The sequence below is a fragment of the Protopterus annectens genome, chromosome 7.part0, assembly GCF_019279795.1.
Source record: "Protopterus annectens isolate FY-2018-M chromosome 7.part0, PAN1.0, whole genome shotgun sequence".
NCBI lineage: Eukaryota > Metazoa > Chordata > Ceratodontiformes > Protopteridae > Protopterus > Protopterus annectens.
The window spans coordinates 954,174,483-954,199,551 of record NC_056739.1 but is presented as its reverse complement, the minus strand read 5'-3'; positions in this window follow the sequence as shown (position 1 = coordinate 954,199,551).

Here is a 25,069-nt window from a genome sequence, read left to right as displayed (position 1 = left end):
GGATTAACTACAGTTCTGACAATGTGTTCTAGAAAATAAATTTGTGATGTGACAAGGAGATGTGAGAAGGATTAATGTGTCATTGTAATGTGCTTCTTGCTCTGGTCACTGTTAGGTGTACCCTGTGATTGAATTAAGTCAGCCTTTCATCTTTTTTCACTGTCATTTGTTTGTTTAATATCTTTTCCATTTCTGCTTTGCTCTGCAGTGCACAAATATGGGTCACTGTCTAAGGAAAACGGTAAAACATTTAATTTAGGCTGCCTTTTGTGTGTGTGGCTGTGGTGCAAGGCTGTCAGGACTCTGTATAATACTCAGTGAATAAATTCCACCTCTCAGGTAACTTTCCTTGTGATACAAGGTAGAATTGCAGTAATCTTAAGCAAAGACAAGTGATGTAGGCTATGAATCCACTTGACAGATACTTTTACAGAGGGGGTCAGAATGCCATTTGTCAAAATATTTTAAGAATGTCACAGTATAAATGTAAATGTGCCTATGTCACAAGTGACAACTCAACAAAGGTGTTTAAAAATTGCAATACAAAAAAGGAATGTCACAGTAAATGCATGAGTATCATAAGTATGTATTGCAAGAAATGTGTCATTACTACGTATATAGAAGCTCAGTATGATGTGTGTAAATGATGTTAAACATGAAAAGCCTGCACTAAGTGTATACTAAGTGTACACTGTTCGGAGGAACAGACAACACAGACATAACAAACGCCTACTTCCTCCTACTTTTAGTTTTCCTACTGATATTTTTGCTGCTTTACATATTGACAGGGATTCATAAAGGTTACCACAAAGTACAGTCTACATGTACACTTAGCTTAATCTTCTGAGTGACTAGAAAACACAAATATGAGATAAGTATTTTATTAATACATATCATGTACACTTAGTGTATACTTAGTGTAGGCTTGATTGAATCCTGGGGAATGATATTTAATGTAGAATTCACATACATAGTTCTGGTGTAGACAACATTTTTGTTATAATTATTGAGTTCTCACATATCATAAGTAGGTGTTTAAGGCAGTATGTTTTATGAAGTATGCATGTAACCTAACCCACTATGTCTTACTCGGGTCATGCAACTGCATGCATCTGGGATTTATTTACAAACACTGCCTTTTACATAGAAGTGCAGTCCTGTGACTAAGTAAAGTCATAGACATGCAAGCAAGATTTAGTCCATCTATGAGGAATTCCTCAGGCAGATCTTTTTGCCTCCTCTCTAAACAATCAATTGCCAAACTTCTGTACCAGAAATCCTTGCAAGAAAGCCTGAAAAAGAGATGTCTTTTGTTTTCCTTGGACATGAATGTTTCTGAGTGCTTTCCACCCTTTCCATTGATATCCAGGGTATTATTGAAGATTTAGAAGGATTTCTCAGTGATCATCAGAATATGTATTGATCCATGAGATTTTAACAACGCATTTAAAAGACCTCATCATCCAATGCGCACAGTCAAATAAGTTGCAGCCTTGATGCCAAATGCCACTATTTTTTCTGTCTTAGATGCTAAGAGTTAATTTTGGCAAGTTCAGCTTGTAAAAATCCTCATTGCCCACTATGTTCAGTACTCAGTTTGGCAGGTACAGATTTTTGAGAATACCATTTGGGATAAATTCTGCAAATGAAGTCTTTCAACATGCAATGGAGCACATTTTTTCTGGGTATCTTTGTGCTATTATAGTAGATGACATACTAGTTAGAGGTAACGGTGAAGCTGAACATAACAGAAACCTCAGAAAAATTCTAGAATGGGCAAGTCAAATGAATCTTAAGCTCAATCCACAGAAATGCAAATTCAGGCTGCAAGAAGTTACTTATATTGGTCATTTGTTTATTAGTTCAGGCCTGTGACCTGACCCTTCAAAGCAAACAGCCATTCTCAAGATGCCAGCTCCAGACCATGTTCAAGTCTTGCAATGTTTTTTTTTGTATGGTCAACTACCTAGGCAAGTTCATTCCAGACTTGAGCAACTTTCAGCACTGCTTAGAGAGCTGACATATAAAGATGTATCCTGGTCTTTCTTAGAGCAACATCAAAGAGCATTTCATGTCCTGAAACAGAGAGTTGCAAGTCCACCAACTCTCAGATAATATGATGTTCACAAGCCAGTTACACTTTCCTGTAATGCCAAAATTTGGCCTTGGTGTATTCATTGTACAAGAAGATCAACCTGTTGCCTATGCATCGAGAACTCTTGCCCAAACTGAAATGCAGTATGCCCAGATCAAGAAATAGCTTTTGGCAATTGTGCTTGTATGCTCAGAGTTCCATGATTATGTTTTTTGGTAGACATTTCCAGATCAAAAGAAATCACCAAACTCTAGCCACTATCCTGAGAAAGCCTGTGCATTCAGCTCCAACCTGACTGCAGCGTATGATGCTGAGATTGCAAAAGTATAATTTCAATCTTGTCTAAAAGAAAGGCAATGGATATATTATCCAGATCACCCAGAAATACCGCAGAACAGCATGAGAATGAGAATCTGGATTCTGAAGTCATGGAAGTGAGAAATTTTTCTTCCACACTTCTTGATGTGCTGAGAGATCACACAGCCACAGATCCAGTTTTACAAATGCTCAATCACTTTATCAATCAACAATGGCCATCAAAGCAATCTAGTTTACCTGAAGAAGTGCAACCTTATTTTCCACACAGAGATGAAATTTTGTCTGACAACGGTATCATTATGAAAGGTCCAAAAGTAATTGTTCCAAAGTCTTTGCAACAGGAGTGCATTACTATATTGAATCATGGTCACCCAGGAGTTTATTTTACCAAAAGAAGAGTGAAAAGACTACTATTTTGGCCCTCTATGTCACAAGGCATTGAGAGAGTACTTTTATCTTGTTCAGTGTGTAATAGTACTAAGCCACATCAGCAGAAAGAACCACATAGCTAAACCAAATAACCAGACTACCATGTATGAATCTGCATAAAGTTATTTCTGACAGTGGCACATAGTTTACAAGCCAACTGTTCAAAATATTTGCTGAAGAATGGGACTTTGCTAATGTCATGAGTAGCCCTGAGTACCTGCAGTCAAATGGTTTGGCAGAACATGCAGTTCAAAGTGCAAAACTGTTACTAGAGAAGTCAAAATGAGATAATAGTGATTTTTTTCCTGAATCTCTTGAATCTCAGAAATGTTCCTCGTGATAAACATCTTGGTTTACCTGCTCAGAGACTTCTGTCAAGACAAACCAGAACCACATTACTAATCAGTAGTCAATTGTTGCTTCCATGTGTCAAGAACAACAAGTCAGTGAAAACCAATTTGTTGAAGAAGTGCCTAACCCAGAAGTTATACATTAACAAAAACAGCAAACCGCTCAATCCATTATGAGAAGGAGAAGTGGTAAGGATGCAGATGTCCAAGGGTTATGATCAGAATGGTGTCGTAAAGAATATTTGCCCAGAGCTAAGACCATACATTGTGGAATCACAAGGAGCAGTCTTTAGGCAGAACTGGAAACATTTGAGACCAGTGTCCAAGCCTATACCACAGCACATAGCCTGTGAGAAAGACTCTATCTCAGAGATAGCTACAGAGGACATTCCCATTCCTTTGATGAATCCAGAAGTTCCTGATATGAGTTGTGCACTGCAGAACATCCCTGTTGCTATATTTGGTCCAGATTGTTATGTTATGAGATATGGTCACATCTCTAAACCCTGTAGCAGATATGAAGCAATGTGGACATGAACATTGTGTTTTGTTTCTAATGTACGTAATAATGCATGTCTAACTCTAATATTGTTTTTACAAAGGGCAATCTTTTTAAGAAAGAGGATGTAGATCAATATGTGTGTGTGTGTACCTTTAAGAAGCTATCAAAGGGCTTGTCCAAGTGTATAAATACTGAGCATGTCCGAACTTGACTGCCATTTTGTATTTAGCTGTTGAGATGTAAGCATGTATGTATGTAAGTCTGTCTGTCAGCTAGTTTATTTGTATTTTATGATGCTGCTATCCATCCTGATGTGTTTATATGTATTAAAGCATCTAAACTAAATATCCTGCCTGCTTGTCTTCTATGTTAGAGAGAGAGAGAGAGACTAGTGACAGGATATAACCCATCTAGCTTAGGCTACTGCAGCAGTGAATATCTGAACATCTACTGTTATGGTAAGTTTAATTACACAACTGTACTTTCCTCCATTTTCTTGTTGCACATTTGGTCATGCAAAATGCATTACACAGTGACCTTAAAAATACTGCTTGGATTAGTAGAAAAAAGTCTTATCTCACTGACTGTCCATTCCTGAAAGCATAGTGTTGTTTGCTTTTGTAATCTACATCAGTTTCAGAAGCCTGATCCTGACGGAATACATAAATCTAATGTCTGGATGGCTTGAACTTGATAGCACACTTTTCTTAACATTTTTTCAGTTTGTGGTGACACAGGCCAAGACTGGGAAAAAATGCTGGACTGGGATGTGTGTATAGGTGAGGGAGGTATGGTTAAATTAGTAGATGGGATGGGCATATCCTCACAGACCACACCTCTTTGCCTGTCCAGCATCTTACAGAATGTCAGCATTATGGGAAGTGGTAGGGCTTAGTAAAAAGCCCTGGCAGATTGCCACTATATGTAATGATACCAGTGCCATCTACCAAACAGTCACCTCCTTCCCTGCCACCAGTGAAAGCTTTAGTTGGGGGTGAAATGGATTTGCCACTTCCTTTCCCTCCCAAATGACAAGACAGAGAGGAAATCAAGGTTAGGAATCATAGGTAGAGAAGCCAAGCAACAGATAGTCAGCTGGAATACATTCAAGAAAGCCAAAAAAAGTAAAAAAAAAAATGCAGGTATCACTCCTGTCCCTACAGGCTATAACTAAGAGTTGCATTATTTTAGCTATAGCAATGCAATCTATGTCTTTCTAAACAAATTCATTTCTTTTTGCTGGGATCACTTAAATATGTCTTCAGTCTGTAAAAATGAGCAGGTGAAAAAAGGTGATGGAGACCCAAACACATAGTAAAGTGCTAAGAGCAACATTACAGCTTAGTGGTAACAAGACTCAGCTGCAGGATCCAGAGTTCAGTCCTGATTTTGGCTCCTTGTTTGGGTTGTATTTTGGGTATTTGTTTCACAGCTACGTGGTCCAGAGTTTAATCCCAATGTCCCGTCACAGCTTGTGTTGTGCTTTAGAGAGTTTTCATAATGTTTTTGTAGATTTTGTCTTGGTACTCCAGTTTTCTTTCACCTCGTGAAAGCATGCTTGGTTGATAAGTCACATTAGATTATCTGTAGGTATGCTGGATTTACTTTTGCCTTTGTGACCCATGTTATTGCTAAAAAAATCTGAGAAGGGCCATTCACTTACTATGTTAACAAACAGATAAATACAGAACATACAGTTGGTAATCAAATACGCTGGTAGAATAACAACAATCTGATATTAGAGGAAACGTTAATCTGGAGCCTGTACAGTTGCTAGGTAAATAAAGGTTATGAGCAGCTCAGTTGAGACTAAAACTGCTTAAAAATTTCTACTTGTTTGATATATCTGTTACATAGCAAAGGTAATTAAAGAGGAAATGGACTAATCTATGGTCAGCAAGCTAATGTTGCAGTAAGTGTATGACCAATAAAGAAATATCTCACTCTAAACAATTACAGAATCAAGGTATATTTATTGGAAAAGATCATAAATGTAAGATGCCTTTTACCCTAAAGAATTACAAAATTAGGTTGTATTCATTGGGAGCAATCATAACTATAAAATGCATTTTTAATTTAAGGTTGCAGTTTTAGAAAATGTTATTAATTTGCAGCTGTTAAGTTTTACATTTAAATACCAGTGTACATAAGGAAAGGGACACCATTCCTGTTGTACAAGAAATAACAAGAACTCTTTCCTGTTTACTGTCATCAGTAGTTATAATTGTAATATATAGGTTGGCGACTCTAAGGAAGGTGAGCTTCTGTAGACTCAAAAGATGTTGTTTTCTTGAATACCACGTGATGAGGTGGTGTATTTTGCATGTGTGTGTGTGTGTGTGTGTGTGTGTGTGTGTGTGTGTGTGTGTGTGTGTGTGTGTGTGTGTGTGTGTGATTATTAGAAGACTGGTGCTAGATGGTTTACAAAGTTAAATGGCAGACTTTTCAGCTGTCACCACAAAATTTGAAATGATCTGTCTCTTAAGTCAGACACAATCATAATTTACTGAGACTTGCTACAAGGACTAATGGTGCATTGTCTGGCCAGGTAAATCTTAAAATCAGTTCAACCTATGACAAGTACACTGCTGTAATCCTAGCCAGATGTACAAAGGACAAACTGCAGACTGTAGTAAATAGCAGCAGAATAAGGTTTACTATCAAATGACTGACACGCATTCATGCAAGTAATCATCATGCTGAACTAAAATGTTGAAATTTAAAACAATTTTCCTCCCAAATGTTGAACATGGTAAAATTGTTTTTCGACATTCAATATTTCTGGGAGCTGAGCATGAAAACCCATCTGCCATCTGGGACGTAGAACAGGAAGAACATTTCGACATTGTAGATTCAACAAAAAATAAATTGACATTACAAGACTTTGAAACTATACGTTCAGTCAATTGTAAGTCACACAAATGCATTTCAGTTATTTGATAGTAAACCACAGAATAATATTTCATTTACTAATTACCTTAAGATATATAAAATATGTGCATCAGACTAAATAATCTGCTCTAAAATAACAGTGTTAGCTCAGCATTGATAACTTTGATTTGAGTAAAACCACTTTAAAGGCTGTCTTCTGGGGTACCTGTTATTTAATTGACCGTTTTATATGTCAAATACTGGAAGTTCGAATGGGGAAATTTGAAAAATAGAACTGTCGAAGCCACAGAAATTTGAATTCTTTCCCAGGAAAAGAATTTGGTTGGCTGTTTTCGCGGCTTCGACATTTTCTGTACTGTGGTTGTGAAAGTTATGGATCGGGTTAAGGTAAGTGTGCAAGTGTGATGGACATTGGGGTTAGGGTGCAGGTAAGGTAAGTGTGCTAAAGTGACGGAGTTTAGGGTTAGGGCACGGGTTAGGTAAGTGTGCAATAGTGATGGACTTCAGGGTTAGGGCGTGGGTAAGGTAAGTGTGCAATAGTGACGAACTTTAGTGTTAGGGTGCAGGTAAGGTAAGTGTGTGAGTGTGACTGACCTTAGGGTTAGTGTTTGGGTTAAGGTAAGTACATAGATAGCTGTGTATGTAAGGTGTAGTGTAGGTTTATTAGGTTTTTGGTGTGCCTGTGTTGTGTGTGTGTTTTTCGGAACAGCAAATTTTTTTCCTGGGAAAATATATGCTGTTCTGAGGTTTCGAAGTTGTCATATTTCAAACTTCCAAGTTCGAACATGTGGTGATCAAAATTTTGGAAGTTTGATTATATGACATAGACCCATCTTCTGCTATATTATAGACTTGCACTGTTACTTACAATAGTTCCTCATTATCTCTTGATCAGACCGCAGGATTCAGCAAGCAGCCATGCAGGAATAAGTTATTCCTGCATAGCAGGGACCATTTTTGTGCAGCACGGCAGCGCGCCATGCATATTTATAAAGGCGCGCTGCCACGCTGTAAAACGAACACAGTTCTGTGTATGAGTGCAGGGGGTGTGTCTGAGAGCAGAGCTCTCACAATACCTATGCCTCCTGCACTCCAGAATTGCCATTCGGCAATTCAAATGAGTGACAACGCTCTAACACCCCCAACCCATCAGGGTAAGAAATCTTGACAAAGCCGTAAGGGACAATCATTCCTACCTAGCCATAAAGTTGATAGAATAACAGGTTTAGCATAAGCATATAGTGCACACCTTCCAACCCGTCAGCGTAAGGAATCTGGACAAAGCCATAATGGACAGTCATCCCACAAAGCAGAAAGTTGATAGAATAACAGGTTTATCATTAGCAGGGATATTCAGAAGGGTACAAAGAAAAAAACACAACAAAATTTTTTTTTATAAATGTGATAAAGTTTAAGTGTAGCTGCGCGGGTGTGCCCTTTGCTTAGCTACGCTTAGTCCAGCTGAAACAGCACAACAAGTTAAATAGCAAGAGACATAAAACTTAAGCAGTGCTGAAATAGTGTAGTGGTTAGAGCATATACTTTGCAAGCAGCCATTCCCGGTTCAGCCCCCACTGTAACCAATTTGCATTTTACATGTGAAAGCAGTGCATAAACATTTTTTTATAATTAGCTATGAAAAAACATATTTGTCAATGAGAGTATTGTAGTAGGTCCAGATGTGAGGTGTCAGTGTAATAAAGTTGTGAAACCCCCCATAGCTCTCAACCTTCCATCTCTAAAATGAGGAACACTAGCCCTCATAATGTGGAACAAATGGGCAAAATGTGGAACACATACTAATGGCTTACTAGCAACTTCAACTAGGAGGGTCATAGGATGGTCAAAATATGCTGGATTTACTTATAAAGAAGATATTTTGATGAAGTAATAGGACTCATTTCTATTTACAATGGATTTCACTAAAAAAAATCCTAACTCTGAATGTGTGACAGAGTCTTTCAATGTGGAACATTTGAGGAACTTGGAGGAACATGAACTTTTTAAGACCCCAAATGAGGTACGTTCCTCCTAATGAGGTACACTTGAGAGGTATGAAACCCCCATATAAACACAAGTGCCTCATACAGTATAGTCACACATGAATTAATGTAATGAAAGCATATTGGGGGATTTCAGGGACAGTAAACAGATTTTTAATATGTAATGAATGATGAATGAATCTCATACAGCAGATCGTGTATAAAATAAAAAATAAGTAATGGTAAGCATTGCACAGCTCTGCTTACCAGGTGTAAACATTGTGTAAATATGACAACTAAGCAATGAGTATCCCAGCTAAGTGGATTTGCCCGTTGGTAAGCAATGCTGAACCTGCCCCTTTAAGCATGTTTGCCTGTAGCTTAGCTTAGCTCAGCATACTCAAAACCATCCAATCATGACAAAGGGCAGAAAATCGGCTGTATTTAAATTCTGCAGGCAGGAATATAGCTCATAACTGGTTGCAGCTTCCCACTGCAGGCAGTATGGCAGGAGTTGGTGAGGGCATGCGCTTTCGGGCACAGCACTGGGGGATACAGGAGTCCAAGGTCATGGTAGGACTCCTGGTAAAGAACCATGATGAGAGACTACTGCAGGGCCAGTACCAGGGCTCACAATATAAAGCAGAAGCCTGGGACCATCCCACCCGCAATCTCACCAGGGCCACTGATATCCCTCGGACTGGTGAGCAGGTTCAGCACCACTATGCCAACTTGAAGTGGAGAAAGAGGGAGGTCTTGGACCAGTGGGTCCAAGAAGCAAGGCAGAGGGGTGATGTCCTAGCACTGTGTAAGCATTCATATCAAGAACTGTTTACTAAAGTCCAGCCTGTATATGTGATGGATATGTATGCCTAAATATTTCTCTAGTCCCTTTACAGCTGCAACTGTGCGGGCTGTGAATCAAGAAGCCCATGCTAGCAGGTTGCAAAGGCTGCATCACGAGACTGGTGGGTAACAATACTGCTTGTAGTAGTCATACCAAATAAATATAAAGTAGTAGAAAGTCACCTGGCAGTATAAAAACTGTGTATGGGTTGTACTGAACAGACCAGACAATATGACAGTAATAGTACCATATAGGTTATATTTCAATAAAACCCTAACTGCCTGGCAATAAAGTTCTAAATCCTGGACTGGTTTTGTTTACTCTGGTATTGTATGGCATTTAGTGTTGCAGTCTCTGAATAGTAGTGTTGTGTTAACCACTGTTACTCACACTGTGCTACATAAAAAAATATGTCTAGGAATGTCTGTATAAGACTATTGTAAGCACAAGGTCTGACTGTACAAACAAGAGAGACTCAGACATAAAACACTTGAAGGGACCAACACCAGTTTCTAAATAACTCACTCTGATGAAACTCAAATTGTTGTATTTTTAGCACACAAAGCCATGGTTCGAATCCTGAGAGTGGTAGTAGTAAGCTGTATGCATAATCATACCTCTTAACTTTACAGATTTTTGCACAATGTCCAGATAATTGGCTCATATTTTAGACCTGTTCCTCTGTCTCCCTGGCAAATCACTGGGATGATCCTAGAATTGTAGTCACTAAATAATGACACACATTTGATTTTCAGACCTTAGATCCTTCAGAAAATGTATATTAAAACAGATCCTGTTGCTCTAACAACTCTTCAAGTTTATAAGAGCAATATTCAAAATATGTTCCTATTTGTACCCCCATGTTGTCAAGCTTTGTCTAGAGTGTGTGCATTAAGAGATTGAAAGGTATGTGCATAATATTGACTAGGAATTTGGGAATATGTGTAGAAACAGTCAGGTAATGTTAACAAACATTCCTCCACAGGTCTTTCAGATATGAAAACTGTAACTACCTGGCAATAAAGTTTTAAATCCTAGACTGGTAGTGTTTACTCTGGTATTGTATGGCCTGACATGAATCATTCACCAACATCTGATATCAGAATAGTACTGTTGTGTCAACCACTATTCTCACACTGTGCTACATAAAATATGTCTAGGAATGTCTGCATAAGACTACTGTAATTACAAGGTCAGATTGTACAACCAAGAGAGACTTACAAAGAAAATACTGAAAGAAGAGACAGTAGTGTATAAATAGCTCACTCTGATGAAACAGAAATTGTTGCATTTTTAGCACACACACAGTCATGGTTTGAATCCTGGGAGTGGTAGTAAGCTGTATGCATAAATCATACTTCTTAACTATACATATTTTCCCAGAATGTCCAGATATTTGGCTCATATTTTTGGCATGTTCCTCTTTTTGCCTGGGAAATCAGTGGGATGATCTCAGGATTGTAGTCACCAAATAATGACATACATTTGAGTGTCAGACTTCAAATCCTTCTGAAAGTGTATATTAAAACAAATCCTGTTACTCTAGCAACTGTCTAAAAGTTTATAAGAGAAATATTCAAAATATGTCCTAATTTGTGCCCCCATGTTGTCGAGCTTTGTCCAGATATTGTGCATTAAGAGATTGAGAGGTATGTGCATAATTACAACTAGGAATCTGGGGATATGTGTAGAAACAGTCAGGTAGTGTTAACAAACATTCCCTCCACAGGTCTACCAGGTAAGACAAGTAGAATTTAGCTATAAGACAGTTAAAGTATACACTGTGTACAAACATACCACTGCCCAAACCAAGCCATAGGGTATTGTAATAATACCTATAGAGCAATGAACATTAAAGTTATGAGTACTGCAAGGATATATAAGTTAATTGATACCCCCCACCATATCTGCAATAATAATCTAAACACACAAATCAATGGGTATGTTTACACCAAACCTACTGTTGGGACATATGTCCTATTGTTCAATAAATATTTAAATGTGTTTCTATTAATATTCCATGTTGAAATAATATCATTGGTGGCCTGTTGCTATCAATGTAACCTGCATGCCATTGTAATGGCCACTGTGGTTCCATATATGCATGTGTTCTGTTTGCTATGCAACTGTTCCAAATCTGGTGTTTTGGTTTAATGGGAATATCTATGCATGCTGTTATAACTAATCCTGGATTGTGTTGACTATTACTAACCCACATATGTTCTAAAACTGCAACACCATAACACGTTTGGGAAGGCTGGTCCCAGAGGACTCACCTCTCCCACCTCATTTGGCCATGGCACCGAGCCCCAGCACGTCTGAGACCTGCCCTGGGACCTCCTGGTCCACTGGTCCTGGACCACCTTTGGGTGGAATTGCCTCAGGGGATGGGGCATGTCCCCCCCCCCCTGGGAGTGGGTGTAGATGGGATCCTGTCACCTGAAATCAGGTCCAGGGTCTGGTGCATAGGGAGCTCTGCAGAGAATTGGGAGATTTGCTACACCAGCTTGAGGGCTGCATGGCACAATTAGATGGTCACCCTGCCCCTCCTGCTCAGGTCCCAGCACAGCCACCTTTGGGGCCATAAAGGGGCAGTGGTGACTGCTCATGGGTGGAGACCTCAGTCCCACTGTTACCATTTGGGGGCTCATGGGCGTCCGATTTCCAAACACCCTCCCTGTTCAAGGTGTTTACTCCCCACGTGTCATATACCACCCCTGTATGCTGTCTTGTCTGTCTTCTGACCCAACCTACCTCCCCAACTATACCTACTATCCTTCCCCAATATCCCACTCTCACCTTAAAAAAAGGGCAATCTGTCCCCCCCAAAAAATGTCGCCCCATTCATAACTGTCCATTTCGCACATGTGTCCACTGGACAGATGTAATCTGGTCTAATTGGCTTCACAGCACATTATTGTTGTCCTCACCCCTCTCTCAGGGGGTTGAGTGTCCAAATCTATCTCCAAATTCAATATATATGCACAGCTGTTGCTGTAGAAGAAATGGAGAGCTATGGACCTTCCCTACACCTGTCCTGCACATCCCTAGCTACTTTCCCTATTATCTTTCCCTCTTTGTACCCCCTTTTTCTCAACTTTCATATCACCCCTTTTTTCTTTTCTTTTAAAGAAATTAGAGCAGGGGAAAGTGGGAGTAAGCACTTTTAAGCAGTAGTAAGTGGTATTAAGCCTGTTTGTGCTGTGCTAAGCAATGCCTACACACATTTCAATATTTGTTGAACAATGGGACATATATCCTAACAGGAGGTTTGGTGTAAACATTCCCATTGATTTGTGTGTTTAGATTATTGTTGCAGATATGGTGTGGGGGTGAGAGAGATGTCAATTAACAACTTGTATATCCTTGCAGTATGAGGTCACTGAGTTTTTTTCTGTTTATGTCTTCCAGGTACAATGTCACGGGAATGCCTGCCTGCTTTCACAGCATGAGAAAATGCTATAATAATCCATTTTGTGGTACTCCATCATGCCATCTTATTTGGGCACAGGAATCATGATTTTCAGGAGAGGACCACCCTGTGGAACAAGCTCATCCACAGGGTGAATGATGTCAGCCTGCATAACCGCAGTTATGAGCAGGTGCGGCATCAGACCACCGACCTGATCTGCCATGCCTGTCAGCGTGCTGCTGTCATTAGGAGGGACCAGCTAGCCACAGGTGGGGGTCATGCCATCCAGCCCCCACTGCCATATGCTGAGTAGCTGAACAGATGTGCGTAATCTCTAGTATTGTGGGTTTGTACCGTTGATGTACTGAAATGCTGCTTCCACCCTGTACCAATGCCGCAGGTGTGGCTACTGACATTATGTCTCTCACACAACTATGTAGGTCCCTCTGGTATACAACTGGGGTAGCAGCCTGTAGCTGGTGAGTATGGAGTTGTTTTGTTCAGGTTTCCCAATACACCGGCCATGTTATGGCCATGGTATTTGCCTTGCACACATTTAACATACCTACCCATGATGCATGCTGTACATGTTCACTTATTGTTGCTGTTAACTGCATTGTATCAAAGTGGTCATCATGGTGCCATATCTGAAGGGTATGTAAGAGTCATGCAGTATACCTTGATCCTGCTCAGAAATTCAAGAAGGAAATTGACCAACTTTTGGCCTTAGCTAGGGAGGAGGGTATCATCTCGGACTTTCATTTACAACAACTAATGGTCTGAGATCCAACAAATCAATACATTTATTTCCTCCCCAAGATACATAAAGATCTTCATCACCCACCATGCAGACCTATTGTCTCGAGCAGGGGCTCTACCACCGAACCCCTATCACAATATTTAACTTTGAAGTTACAAACCCTTACTTAAGTGGGTACGTTCCAGACTTTGTGACACCACTGAGTTTCTCCAGATTATAGGTGATACACAACTGGAACCTGGCTGGCTACTCTGTACCCTAGATGTGTCAGCATTATATACAAACATACCACAATGGGCGGGCTTGGATGCCATAGAATACTGGTTGAACAAGTCAGATCTTTACCCTCCAGGTATAAATACTTTAATTATCGGGCTTGCTGAACGCATACTAACTAAGAATGTCTTTTTTTTGCCGTGATCAATGCTTTTGGCAAACTAAGGGGACAGCCATGGGGGCTTCTTTCACCCCCATTTACACAGATGTATTCATGGCTTATGTCGAGGAGTTCATTATTTATGACAATTCCCACAACATTTACATACATTAAATTGACATTTGGAGGAGGGTTTTGGATGATTACTGGATGATATGGAGATCGGATGAGAGTTATCTGAAGGAATTCATAGGTTATCTTAATGAAAACAAATGGGGTATTCAATTCACTGTTAGCTATCATTCCTGTAGGATCATTTTTTTGGATGTATTGATTATGAGGAATGCGGATCACACCCTAGATACACAGGTATATAGGAAATACCCACAATACAATTCCCTTCTCCATGCCTCCAGCTTTCATCCACCTCACATCTGCAGAAACATACCTAAGTCCCTGTTTCTTAGAATGAAACATATTTGTTCCAAGCCTGATAGTTATGTACAATATAGAGATGACCTTATTGACAGATTTAGGGACAGAGTGGACCAAATGGGTTATGTCCTGAGTGCTAGTAATATGGTTTCTTCATTAGATAGGTCAGATACATTACAATGCAAAGAACAAGGGACCAACCAACAATCTGTGATCCGTCTGGTCACTACTTACAGTAGGAACACTGAAACTTTACTTAATATTGTCTAGAGACATTGGAACATATTAAGAGCAGATGACTGTTTTTCCACTGTTTTGGGAGACAGGGGTTTGTTCTCAATTCACAGGGGGAGAAACATCGGGTCCCAGTTGAGCCACTAAAACACATCAACCAAACCACAGGGGCTACTGGACAATGAACTATGGTTGGGGACTTACTTTCAGGTTGTGTACCTTGTGGCCACTGTACCCATTGTAAAGCTATGAACAAAACTAAGGGAGTTTTCCAGTCATAATACAGGCAATGTCTTTCAGATTCAGTTCTTTGCGAATTGTGGGGCAGATTGGCTGATTTATTTAGTTACCTATAGTTGCCATGCCTTTTATGTTGGACAGACGTCCAGACCCCTCAGGATCCGTATTTCAGAACACTTTAGTGAGATAAGAAATAAAAAAATCCAGTAATGCATTATACAAACAAACCATTAAACATCCTAATGCTACATTCAGATTTACAGTTATTGACAAAATCATGGCCAACAGGGCTAATAAAGCCGGATGGCATAGCCTCTTGGATTCAAAAGAAAATAAATGGATAATTAAGCTAGGGGCATTATTTGTACCTGGTATGAATGAACATTTGTAAGGAACCAATCATGTTTCAACATCAGTTTGTATGTTCACTATAATAGGGACTGCTGTTCTCATTTTATTTTAAACACTGAAGAAGGCTGAGACTTTATTGAGCTGAAACTGGTCTGTTTATTATGCTTTAAGACAAGCTAATAAAATTAAACAGCTTGCCTTGATCTGCTGGCTTTGTTTTATTTTTTGCATTTTGTTTTAAGCTGTGCAGTTGCTGTACGAGCAGGGCATCCATGTAGTTTGCATGTTTATACCAAACCTACTGTTGGGACATATGTCCTATTGTTCAATAAATATTTAAATGTGTTTCTATTAATGTTCCATGTTGATATAATATCACTGGTGGCCTGTTGCTATCAATGTAACCTGCATGCCATTGTAATGGCCACTATGGTTCCATATATGCATGTGTTCTGTTGGCTATGCAACTGTTCCAAATTTGATGTTTTGGGTTAATGGGAATATCTATGCTTGCTGTTTTAACTAATCCTGAATTGTGTTGACTATTACTAACCCACATATATTCTAAAACTGCAACACCATAGCACATTTGGGAAGACTGGTCCCAGAGGACTCACCTCTCCCACCTCATCTGACCATGGCACCGAGCCCCAGCACGTCTGAGACCTGCCCTGGGACCTCCTCATCCACTGGTCCTGCACCACCTTTGGGTAGAAATGCCTCAGGGGATGGGGCTCATCCCCCCGGGAGTGGGTGCAGACAGGATTCTGCCACACAAAATCAGGTCCAGGGCCTGGTGCATAGGGTGCTCTGCAGAGAATTGTGAGATCTGCTACACCAGCTTGAGGGCTGTGTGGCACAATTAGAGGGTCAGCCTGCTCCTCCTGCTCAGCCCCAAGCACAGCCACCTTTGTGGCCATGACGGTGCAGTAGTGACTGTCCATGGGTGGAGACCTCAGTCCAACTGTTACCATTTGGGGGCTCATGGGTTTCCGATTTCCAAACACCCCTCCCTGTCCAAGGTGTTTACCCCCCACGTGTCATATACCACCCCTGTATGCTGTCTTGTCTGTCTTCTGACCCAACCTACCTCCCCAACTATACCTATTATCCTTCCCCAACATCCCACTCTCGTCTTAAAAAAAAAAGGGCAATCTGTCCCCCCCCAAAACGTTTGCCCCATACATAACTGTCCATTTCGCACGTGCCCACTGGACACATGTAATCTGGTCTAATTGGCTTCACAACACATTATTGTTGTCCTCACCCCTCTCTCAGGGGTTTGAGTGTCCAAATCTATCTCCAAATTCAATATATATGCACAGCTGTTGATGTAGAGAAATGGACAGCTATGGACCTTCCCTACGCCCATCCTGCACATCCCTAGCTACTTTCCCTATTGTCTTACTCTCTTTGTACCCCCTTTTTCACCACTTTCATATCACCCCTTTTTTCTTTTCTTTTAAAGAAATTAGAGCGGGGGTAAATGGGAGTAAGTACTTTTAAGTAGTAGAAAGTGGGATTAAGCCTGTTTGTGCTGCTCTAAGCAATGCCTACACACATTTCAATATTTGTTGAAAAATAGGACATATGTCCCAACAGTAGGTATGGTATAAACATTCAAGTGGAAATAACCTGCAAGTATGGTAGCTGCACGGCTCCAAAAGTCCTCAGTACAATTCATAAAAAGCAAGAGCAAGCAAAACAGTGACAATAAGGTTTATTGTAATACATAAGGAGAACGGACAGACCGGTTTCGGCTAAATAGTTATTAAGCCTTCTTCAGTGTATCCATGCTTCATAACAAACATTCCCCGTAAATAGCAGTTGGTCCACCTGGAGATTGTTTAAGGAAATTACGCTTATATAAAAGAATTAAAAATATTCATTGAGTCCTGAAGAAAATAATGCCCCTAGTTTAACAATCCATTTTTTTCTCTTTGTTATTAAGTAGTTGATGCCAGTTTGATTTATTATTATTGTTACCCTGTATTTTATCTATAATGGTGAAGTGAAAATTGGCATTGGGGTGTTTCTCTGTGTGCTTGTATAATGCATTGCTGATTCTCTTGGTACTAATATCACTTAAATGCTCTGAAATTCTGAACTTAAATAGTCTTGAGGTTTAGCCAATATAGAAGGCAGATCAGCTGCTTGTGGCCATATAGATTAACCATTCTGATTGGCAATTGGCAAAAAAAGTGATATTAAATATTTTGCCACTGTTCCTACTGGAAAACTCCTTAGTTTTGAAAATACTTTTACAGTGTGTACAGTGTCCACATAGAAAACAGCCTTGTAGAGCCCTGCCCTCTATAGTTGTTTGTACAGAATGTATGTCTGAGGTATGTATACATTTATAGTTACTCATATGTGAGCCCAAATTCTTTCCTTTTCTGAAAGAAAAGTGACACGTCTCATCTACAATGTCCCTAAGCTGGGTATCGGCTAGGAGAATATTCCAATGTCTATGTACAATGTTAGTAAGCACATCTGTATTCCACCCATATGTTGTAATAAGTCTTATGGGTGAGTTCTGCTTTGCCAATTTGTCCTTATATTGTAATAACGCAGACCTGTCATGTTCAGATGCCCAATGCTTTTCATATATACATATATATATATATATATATATATATATATATATATATATATATATATATATCCCCTGTTTTGTAGCCTCTCTGCTTAAATCTCTCAACAAGATCTTTCTCATATATGTGATGAGTGCTGGCATCTGAACATATACTTTTGATTCTTAGAAACTGTGACTTTGGAATGTTTCTGCATATGTAAGATGGATGAAAGCTGGTGGCATGGAGTAAGGAGTTGAATTGGGGATGTTTTCTATAAACTTCAGTAGAAAGAGTATGATCAGTATTGCATGTTACCATTACATCAAGAAATGTAATGCTATTGATATCAAAGGAGACTGTAAACTCAATCCCCCACTTGTTGTGATTGAGGTATTCAACAAATTCCTGAAGGTAAATACTATCAGATCTCCATATCAACCAGCAATCATCCAAGTATCTCCTCCATATATCAATCTCTTCCAAATAGATGTTATGGACCTGATCATAAATAAGTTGTTCTTCAGTATAGGCCATGAAGAGATTGGCATATATGGGGCAAAGGAGGCTCCCATGGCAGTACCGTGCAACTGTAGATAACATGATTCCTGGAAGTAAAACACATTTTTGGTCAAAATATGTTCTCTTAAGCAAACCAGGAAGGTATTAAAACCCAGTGGGTATAACTCGGTCTTTGTTAGCAAATACTCAAAATCATCTAAGCCCGCCGAGTGAGGGATACTAGTGTACAATACAGAAACATCCAAAGTGCACATAAGCCACCCAGCCTCCAACTGCATGTCTGAAATGATCCTCAGATATTCCGCGGTATCTTGTATTCTGGCTCTTACATTTGTAAGTAAGGGCTTGAGGTGTAGTGTCAAGAATTGGGAAAGGGTTTCCATAATGGATCCTCTGCCAGAAACGATTGGTCTCCCTGGTGGAATTTGCATATTTTTATGAATTTTGGGTAAAAAAATAGATATTTTGACCAAAGGGATCCCTAACCATTTGGTGGTGTAATATATCATCTGTAATAATGCCCTCTTCCCTAGCAAGATGAAGGAAACCATTGATCTGTTTCTTGAAACCATTGGTAGGATCACATACCATATGTGAATAGTACCGTTTATTCAAAAGTTGTCGCATGGCTTCCTCTTTATATTGTGTCACATCTCGTACCACAAAGGCACCACCTTTGTCTTCTGGCAAAATAACTATATCTTGATTCTTACCCAATTCCTGCACCATGTCCATCTCATGCTTGGATAGATTATTATATTTTATCTGCTGTTCCATAAAATTAAAGTGTAGATCTTTGAGGATCGAATTTTGGAACGCGAAATCAGTGGGGTGCATGGGTGGATTGAAGCTAGACTTTTGATATTTAAATCCAGACTGTGGTTGGGAGTCAGATGCTGTATGGAGAAAGAGTTTCAAGTTAAGACATCTACAAAAGGATGATAGATCCTGTGCAAAGGTATCTTCATGCACAAAGAACCCAGGTATAAAATTCAGTCCTTTAGTAGTTTGACATGAGTGGGTGAAAGATCAACAGACGAAATATTTATTGCATTATTCAATGCTACTTCTTTACCATTAACCTGAGTAATTGTTCCTTACTTTCTGGCCCTGTGTCCCCCCCCCCCACTTCGATTTGACCCTAAAGGGGCAGTCATGTTACTTTTATTGGGCTGTGGGTGAGTCTGTGACATTCTGTGCATAGGACTCCAAACCAGAGGAAGATTCTTCCCCTGATCCCTCACCACTAGTGGCCATAGATTTTTTAAGTATTGATCGTGGTCTCTTTCTTTTGGTAACATTCTTGTTGGAGGGAACAAATCTGACATGTTTGTTGTTTGCATATGGGTGACCTGCCTCATAATCTGAGACATCTCTATGGAACTTCCTAGTCTTTTTCTCCTTTAATTGCTGCTCCAACAATAAAAGGTCCTGGTCAATTTCCTAAGACATTGACTGTATCCTTCATCACTTTCAAATTGGGTGATGTCATTACACATGGTTGTAATCTCAGAAATATTCTTATCTATGGTTCTGTCATATTATGAACCTAATGTCCTGACGAGATCCATAGATGCCTTATGTTGTACTTCTGCCCATTGTTGTAAAAAGGTGGGGTCAGCCTCTGGGACTAATGGTTGAATTTGCACCCTCAAGCCCCTGGGGGAAATGTCCTTGGTGATATATGCCTTGAATAACTTGCCATGCCAAATATTGGCCCGTAGGGCCCTCATACTCTTGCTAAGTTTGTGAAATTCTATTTCACAAGTGTTGGAGTGCACAGTCCCATTGGAGGTATTCACTGTATTATTTATACCAAAAATGGCTAAGTCGTCCCTGTCTGAGTGAAGCCCTTTGAGTAAACTGGATAAATCCATTGTTGGTCAATATGTCTAAATTATATTTTTGATATAAAATGTTGTTGGTATAAAATATTGCCCTTGATCAGCTGAATAGCAATCCAATTGGTAAGAAAGTATATTATTATGGGCAATCAGGAATATGGTATATAGTGATTATCACAAAAAAGGCATTGTTAGCAGTGTTAAGCACCAAAAGATTGTATATGTATATATATATATATATATATATATATATATATATATATATATATATATTCTAAAACATGGCAGCAATATTAACTCTTGCTAAAGCCCAACAGATATTCATATATCCAGTTGTCCACAATAAGAACTAAATATAGATCACAAATCCAAATAAAGTGTAATGGCTCCTGCAGTAATTATAATTATTTCACCTATAATTCAAAAGGGCATAGTTAGCAGTGTTAAGCACCCAAAGTTGTACATAAATACTCAAAAATATGGGAGCAATATTAACCCCTGCTAAAGCCCAATGAATGTCAACAGTAAGACCATTGTGGACTATGATAGCCCCTGCATATATTGTTCTTATTCCACATACAATCAACCAGTGCTATGTCCACCTCCTGGAATTGTTTAGTATTGCTGTAGATAGTAAAGGATGAACATTGACAGGCCATACTAAGCCCTAAGTAGAAGCCAATTTAAATGTAATATAAAAAACAGTATAAGAGCTACACTAGGGTGATAATTATTCCAACAATTATAAATGACTATTATGAAAAAAGGTACAAAAATTGCCAGCAAAGGTGTCAACCAAGTTCACCAAAGGGATAGAAATATAAGTAATATATGTTGATTGGGTACTTGGAACTAAACCCACCTTAGGTATTTAAGCGCCAAATGTGTGGAATAAAATCCTTGCAATGAATGCAAAAATTATATCCCAAGTGCCCTGTATAGTTAAATATTATCCGAAGGTACTTAGGGCTAGTACCCTGTTATAATATTGATCCAATGTTATGGATAAAAATACCCAATATGAGTGTCCTAAACAATATACCAAAGTAAACAGATAAAAATTTATGTGGTTAGTAAAGCCTTCTGCTGTACAAAACCTAACATACAGAATAACTAAAGTACAATCAGTATGGTATATATATCCCTACACTCACCAAAAGCTTATTAAACATGAACCATATATAATAGGAGAACCATCCATGAAAAATGGAATCCAAAGAAGTATATTCCAGCTTTGAGATAATAATCCATCTATTCCACCTCAGAACAGGTCAATAATACACATAATTGTTCATATAATTATTGTTTTAAAACAGGGGTGTCCAACCTTTTCAGTTGCAAGGGCCGCATTGAGTCAACAGAAATCGTCTGGGGGCAAACGGCAAGTGAGGACCAAAAAAAAAAAAAAAAAAAAAAACAACCCAGGTTTATGCGGACTAATGTGGCTGTATTGTAGGTGAATTTGAACAATAAATAAATTAATAAATGCATTATATTTCCCCTAAAATTCAATATCTCATTCTAATTATTTAAAAAACAGTTAAATCTAATATTTTCTGAAACATAACCTTACTAATTTTGACATATTTATTTATATTAGTTTACTGAGTTAGTGCACTGATCAGTATTGAACAATTTCAGGGGCAGCCCAAGCAGGAACTTGGCAGGACAGTAGTGGCTGCTGAGTTTATATCACATAACTCCTCAAATATCAGTCATCCAGAAAAACCCTTTCTATCAGAACCTCTGCTTGAACAGGTTCTTTGTTAGTGAATCCTAAAGACTCACTGCTTTGTGTAAGCAGCTCTCTGTCAGTAGCTTGCTTTTGTTTTAATGACAACTTTATTCAAAAGAAAAGAAGTGTTCAAGAGCAACCTTTGACGTTGCACAGTGCGACTAAAATAATGTAGAGTTCTAAAACTAAACTTTAACATTGTGACTAGTTTCTACTGTCATTAACAAATCATTACAGTAGTTTACCTTCCTGGATATGTTGCATTTTAGTGGTAAAAAGCCTAGTGATCATTTGTACTTTTGAATCTTGCTAATTTTTGTTGTATAATAGAAGTCTATGTCCAACTTTTATACTGCACAGCTCACAGCTCACACCTGAAAACAAAGACAATGATGTCTTGTGTTCACATTGAAAATTTCTTTCTCTAAAGAAGCTAAACATTCTCCCCATAAAATATTTTCTTAAGGCAAGCTTGTTTTTTTTTTTTCCTTTTCTGATAGTACTTGCTTCCTTCATCCTCAATTATCCTTCTACAAGTCCATGCCTCCCACTTGTCTTACCCAATGTGAGCATCTGTTTCATTCCACTTTTATTTATAATAAAATAAAAAGAGACGAAAATCAGCTAAATGCAAGGTGTGCATTGAAGTGCTTTCTTGTGTATTCACTGACTAAATGCATAAAGCTGGATTTGTATTGCAGCATCTCTATTCCTGTTATCATACTGAAAATAGTTATAGCCTATGTAGCAGCTTAATTTTCCATTCACTATGAACAGCAGAAAGGAACATATCAATCTGTATGTACTTTTACTGGTCACCTGTGCCTTCCGAGGATGGCCTCAGTATTTGGAAAAAACTCTTATCTAACCATATGCCACAACATTCTGGTGACCTTCATCACTGCTACTAACAATGCACTGCATATCTAAAAGTAGTGGTAATACCAAACCACCACTAGACCAATAAACAACTAAGCACTGACCTCCTAAGTATAACTCTGAGGCAAGCCATACACATCTCCAGAAAAACAACCTGACATTGCTTCCCTTTAAAATGCATCAAAAACACAAAACACAGATTTCAGTAAATGCACTGCTATTTCATCCAGTGTGTTTCTACTGAGTCTAGAAATAGACTAATTTTTCTGCATCTGCTGCAAAATGGAACTGTGATTTGAAACCATGAAAGTTAAAAGTGAGCTAAATAACTTGCACAGCGAAGGTAGTCTACATGCGTTATTTATCCAGTAACTTGGAATACTTGGCAAAAGAAAAATATGCAAGACAGACAGCCTTCCCATTATGGTTAGGTACTGATACCTTTTGCAAACTGTAAAAATGATGTGCATCTAAAAAAGGACACAACTTGTCAGCCTTTTAAGGACCTGGAGCCTGTGAAACTGGACACAGACTATTCCATTTTAAAATGCTTTGAGAAATGCAGCGAAGTGCACATACTGCTGACTTTGGACCGATCCTTCAGTTTCATCCCCTGTCGACACCACTTGCCAGCAGAAGAGAGGTGCCACAGGCCAAATTAAAAATTCTGCCATAAAATTTGAAGCGTTTATAAAAGAAACACATACCCATAAATGAAACCTTGACAATTTTAAACTAAGAGGAAACATTATCCTTATTAGAATCCTAAGAGTAACAGAATGTATGTACATTACATAAAATGTTTCTCCTCCCTAGACAAATCAAGGAAAGAAATCTTTCTTTTTACTTTATTTTGAAGAAAAAACAATTCCTCGATCAGACAAAACAACACAGAAGCAATTCGAATTAAGGAATAAACCTAACATAAACACAAACTATTTACAAACAAAGCAAACAATATACTAGCTAGCTAGCCCATATTTCTTCTGTTTCTGCAGAGGTTCAGCCGGCCAAATAGGTTTGTTTGTCTGGATTCAGTCTGCCAAGCTGCATAGCCTTGTAGTTTGGTGCATTCTGGTAGTATAACATCAAATTCTAAAAAACTTAAGTGACCTAACACTAACCTAGTTTAGGGAGCATTCACAGTGTAAAAAAAATACTTAGCTTACCTTTTGCTATGTTGTACTGTAGTCGGTGTGTATAAAATAAATCCTCTCTCCACGATCTCGCTCCTTCCTTCAGCTTTACCAGAAATTTAAAAAACGACCGAACGGTGTTTTCGCGCATGCGCATACCAGCGGAAAGACGCTGGTATGAAAAAAGCGTGAAAAAAAGAAAGTTGGCGCATGCGCAGAACAGCAAAAGTACGCGGACGTGTAAACACACGGAAAAAAAGTTAAATTAAAATTAAATTTAAATTTAAGGGTCGCGGGCCGCATGGAAGAGCTCTGAGGGCCGCATGCGGCCCGCGGGCCGCGGGTTGGACACTCCTGTTTTAAAAAGATCACTAATGGATTAACTCTATGAAAAATATAATTATACTAGCTAACAATGTCTAAACGACTATTAGACTGGTCCGCTAAGGTTCAATTAAACAGTACTCATACCCATTAGCTCCAAAACCATGTTATCTAACTGATAGTCATATTAGCAAACATGGCATCCGAAATGTCATTCCAAAATATTATCTAATGCAATACAAAAATGAATGTCCAAATTTGAACATTTAGCCACAAAAATAGTGCATTCAAAAGAGATGATCAAAAATGTCCAAAACCCGATGATATCAGTTGAAAGTTCAGATGATGAATCATTTGAATATGCCTCCAGGAGAAATTACCTCAAATTTGGTGAAGAAATGCTGAAAAAATGGACTTCGTTTAGAAAATAAATCCACAGGATCCATTTGAAAATACACACATAACTGACCAGAAATAGTCCAGCCTATGAAATGCTCGGCTTACCCCTGTTAGGTCACTGAACAATCCAAAAAATGAAGACTATTAGGATCATACACATGCCATAACTGCCACAGAGTCCCATCTGAACAAAGCCACAATAAACCAGATAGTTTGTGGTTGTAATTAGAAATTAAATCAAGGATTAATATAAAACAGTACCTGGCAGATCAAGATAATCATCCATGTTCGGATAGTACACAAAGAGATTCACGGACGATAAAATAAATCCACAATAAACTTGTAAAAATACATAGGCGCCCCAAGACCTTGATGAAATATCAATGAAAGGACCATTGCAAACCGAAACAGGAGAGAAAACTATCCAGGTGGAT